This window comes from Malania oleifera, chromosome 9 (assembly GCF_029873635.1).
Source record: "Malania oleifera isolate guangnan ecotype guangnan chromosome 9, ASM2987363v1, whole genome shotgun sequence".
Classification (NCBI taxonomy): domain Eukaryota; kingdom Viridiplantae; phylum Streptophyta; class Magnoliopsida; order Santalales; family Ximeniaceae; genus Malania; species Malania oleifera.
The window spans coordinates 23355416-23359907 of record NC_080425.1 but is presented as its reverse complement, the minus strand read 5'-3'; positions in this window follow the sequence as shown (position 1 = coordinate 23359907).

Below are 4492 nucleotides of genomic sequence, written 5' to 3'. Positions count from 1 at the left end.
AGTAGGTCAAGAGGTACTATTTGAATTTATTGACAAAATGAAAGAAAAAGAGATAAATACATTAAAATATTTGGCAGTAAAAAGAATAAATTTAATAAGACAACAAAGAAAAATGTTAAACACTTATCAAAAGAATTTAATCATAAAAAGATTGAAGAAAGAATCAAATCACCTGAGATTAAAAGTAAAATTGATCAATTTAAAGAGAAATTAGAAAATGAAGTCTGTTCAAATTTACTCAATGCTTTCTGGTCTCGGAAGAAGCATTTGATCCTATACAAAAGATTTTACAGAAGATAAAATACTTACAGAAGTAAGACCAATCCAAATGAATCAAGAATTACTTGAATACTATAAAAAGGAAATCAAGGACTTATTGGATAAGAAATTAATAAGAAAAAGTAAATCACCCTAAAGCTATTATGCTTTCTACGTTCAGAATCAAGTTGAGATAAAAAGAGGAGCCGCAAGACTTGTAATAAATTACAAAACTTTTGATAAAACTCTTCAATGAATTAGATATCCAATACCTAATAAAAAATATTTGTTAAGTAGATTATTTAATGCTTCAATATTCTCAAAATTCGAAATGAAATCTGGATTTTGACAAATTCAGATTGTTGAAGAGGATAGATATAATACAACATTTACTATTCCATTCAGACATTATAAATAAAATGTAATGCCTTTTAGTTTAAAAAATGCTCAATCAGAATTTCAAAACATAATGAACGAAAATTTTAATTTATATACAAAATTTACAATTGTATACATAGACGATGTTCTAGTGTACTCTGAATCAATAGAACAACACTTCAAACATTTAAATATATTCTTTGAAGTAATCAAAAGAAATGGTTTAGTAGTTTCTCAACTTAAGATTAAACTATTTCAAGTTAATATTAGATTCCTTGGTCATAATATTTATCAAAATACAATCACTCCAATTCAAAGAGCATTAGAATTTGTAGATAAATTTCCAAATGAAATCAAAGATAGAAATCAATTACAAAGATTTTTAGGATGTCTAAATTACGTGGTAGATTTTCTTCCAAATCTTAGGATCATACTTAAACCTTTATTCAAAAGACGTAAGAAAAATCCACCTGCATGGTCGGATGAGCATACTCAAACAGTTATAAAAGTTAAAGCATTGGTCAAAACCCTTCCTTGTCTTAGTCTTTCAGATCCAAAAGCCTATATGATTGTTGAAACAGATGCCTCTGACATAGGTTATGGAGGTATTTTGAAGCAACAGATAGGATCAAAATAAGCCTTAGTTAGATTTCATTCAGGCGCTTGGTTTGACCCACAAGCTAATTATTCAATAGTCAAAAAGAAGATTTTATCAATAGTTTTATGTATTCAAAAATTTCAATATGATTTATTTAATAAAGAATTTTTACTAAGAATTGATTGTAAAAGTGCAAAAGGAATTTTAGAAAAAATGTCAAAATTTTAGTTTCAAAATAGATCTTTGCCAGATGGCAAGCTATTTTGTCTGTTTTTGACTTCCAAATCAAATTTATTAAAGGTACTTCAAACTCTTTACCTGATTTTTTAACAAGGGATTTTTTATAGGGTAAACATGCCTTGTCAAAATAGCAGTGATTATTACTCCAAAGCTAGTTCTTCAAAAGAGGAGACCCATGAGAGAATTCCTATTCAAAATCGATTTCAACCCCTTATTAGAACCTCTACTGTTCAAACACCCTTATTTAAAGAAATAATGGAAGGAAAATAGAGTTCTTTTCTCTGAAGAAAACTTCAACAGGTTACGTTGACAAACAAATCATCGAAGATCTGTTTCCCATTGAACCCGATGGGATTTATCTTCCCCCTTCGATGTAATTCAAAATTATTTTTCAGAAGATGTCACTTTGACACTACTAACCCTTTGAAGAATCAAAAGTTTTATGAATTAGTTTTGATTGAAACATATTCTGTTTTTATCGATCATAACTATGATTTAAAAGATGTCTCAAGAATCAGTTTTTCAAAGATCAAAATTTTAAAAGTTATTACTCCTTCTAAGTGGGGTCAGCACCCACGTGTCTCAAGAAAGTTTCGAGGATTTTTTTGTCCTCAAACCTAGGACTACAAAGACTATATCCTTGCTTGGTCCAATACATTGTTCATACGGAACTTTAGTCACTCTTGGCTCATTCACTTCAATCAAAAAGTTTTGAAAAATTTTTCAAAGTGGTTTTTATCTTTGTTTAAGTTCTTTGGTCCTGAGAAATGTATTTTCCCAGATTCAATTCAAAATGATTTTGATTTGTTTCAAAAGAATTTTCATCCACCTTAAGATTTGTTCGATCTTTCCCTAAAGCTCCTACTATTTTGTTCCTACTTCATGATAACATGGATTTTTTTTTTGGGATTATACAATTGTCCCTCCTAAAGAAAGCACAATCTGTTACTCAAAGACTATTCAAAGAGTTTTCAGAGTCCGTTGGTGGGATAAGTTCACCATTCCAGAACGAAAGGTGCGAGCTTAGCTTGCACAAAGTTCTGGTCATATCTTACCTACCTTCCATGAGGTTTCGTATCCAAGATCAAAAGATAAGAAGAAGGTTTTTGAAGACGACACGATTTCTTCCTATTCAAGAAAGTCAAAATCCAACAGTATGAAGTCAAAATTGATCAATATGATCGCTCAATTAGAATCAAACAATTCTAATTCATTGAACTCTCAAAAGTCCTTAAATCTTAATTAGTTCGGTTCAAACATTGGTAACTGGTATGATTTTCTTCATAAGGATGATCCAACGACTGAAGTTTCTTGATCAAAAGTTCCTAAGCCTCTGAAGAAGTATAATTCAAAAGATGTTTCTGAACTTTCAACAGAGGGTTGCATTTTTATCAAAAGTTCCAGTGAAAGCATCTATCCAAAGTTCAACAGCAAGCTTCAAGAACATGAGGATGAAGTTCTATCAACTTGCCTCATTTATAAAAAGAATGTCTGCCATTTTCAAAAGAAGATGAAGACATTTACCAACTGATGGGTTATCTGTCTTCATCAATAATTATTTTATTTTATAGCTGGAAGCTTTTTAGCTCAGCTTTGTAAATTTTAAATGAATATATTCTGAGTGGGTAAGGTGAGTGTTTTATAGCTGTCCACTTTTTCGCCAGCGTTGTAATTTTTAGTCAGTGTTAGAATTTATTAAAGTATTTTTGTGCTAGTGGTTTGTCCACCCAAAGGCAGCCACCTATGTGCTGTTACCACATTACTTGAATAAAGTTTGTCGTTTGTGTTGGCTAGCGTGTCTTGTAAGGAATCGTTAAAGATTAATTGAGTAGTCGATGGGGCCCAATGAGCACCCGCACTCACTTTACGGATTCCAAATGGTTTGAATTTTAGGTTTTTGAGTTTGTAAATAAGTGATTTATTTCCTTTGTAAGGGACACACCAGTTCGGGGGATTTTATTAGTGTTTCCTAAGCCTCGAGCTTCTCTCTCTCTCTCTCTCTCTCTCTCTCTCTCTCTCTCTCTCTCTCTCTCTCTCTCTCTCTCTCTCTCTCATCTTCATTCTTAGGATTTTTATCAATGTAAAAAGAGGCAATCTTAATAAAAAAAATTTTAAGTATTAAATTTCATGTTTGATTTCAAGTTTTGTGTTTTCAATTTTAAAGATAAGTATGCTCTGTGATTGTAGCTAATTAGTTGATCCTTCACAATAGAAATATTACTTTATTTTGTATGTTTGTGTTTGAATGTTTTAATTTTGAATGTTTAAATAAATTCATCTTCTTAAATTTGTCTATCTATTTTGATTTGATTCATAAATTGAATTGTTTGTTTCCTTCTTAAGATAGATCCTGTGAGTTTTGGTATCAGAGCCAATACTATTCATTATCTTCTTTATTTACTAAAATTACATGTTTGATTTCACTAAGCGCTTGGTCAGCCTGTTAAAATCGCTTGGTCGGCCTGTTAAGAGTGAACAGGGTGGTCCCGGTAGGTGGTCCTAGTTAGGTTATCAAGCATTGTAAGATTAGAAAATAAAGAAAGAAAATGGATAAATTGGTTCAAAGTATTAAACGAACAGGAAAGTTTTTAGGAGAAAGTAAAACAGTTCAAAATGAGTCAACATCAAAAGACAGATCAAAGAAGAAAGAACTTCAAATTTCATTAAGCAAAATTGAAAAAAGATTAGCAAATTGGAAAGGTAAGGATTTACCAAGTCAAGATGCAAAAGAATTCTGGAAAATGTCCAGATTTGAATCTTAAATAATCAAACAGAAAGGCTCATTAGATATCAATGAAGAATATATTGTCAAAATTTTTAATAAGTCAATTTCCTTAGCAACAAATGAATCGAGACAACAAAAAAGACTATTAAGTCTAGAAGATTTAGTAGCCTTTAAGTCGAAATATGATAAGATTCATATAGGAATCGCACCAAGTTGGAATTTTTCCTTTAACAAGAGCAAGGCTTAACAAACCAATATGTGTTTTACTTAGAGGCGCAAGACATCATGAGTTC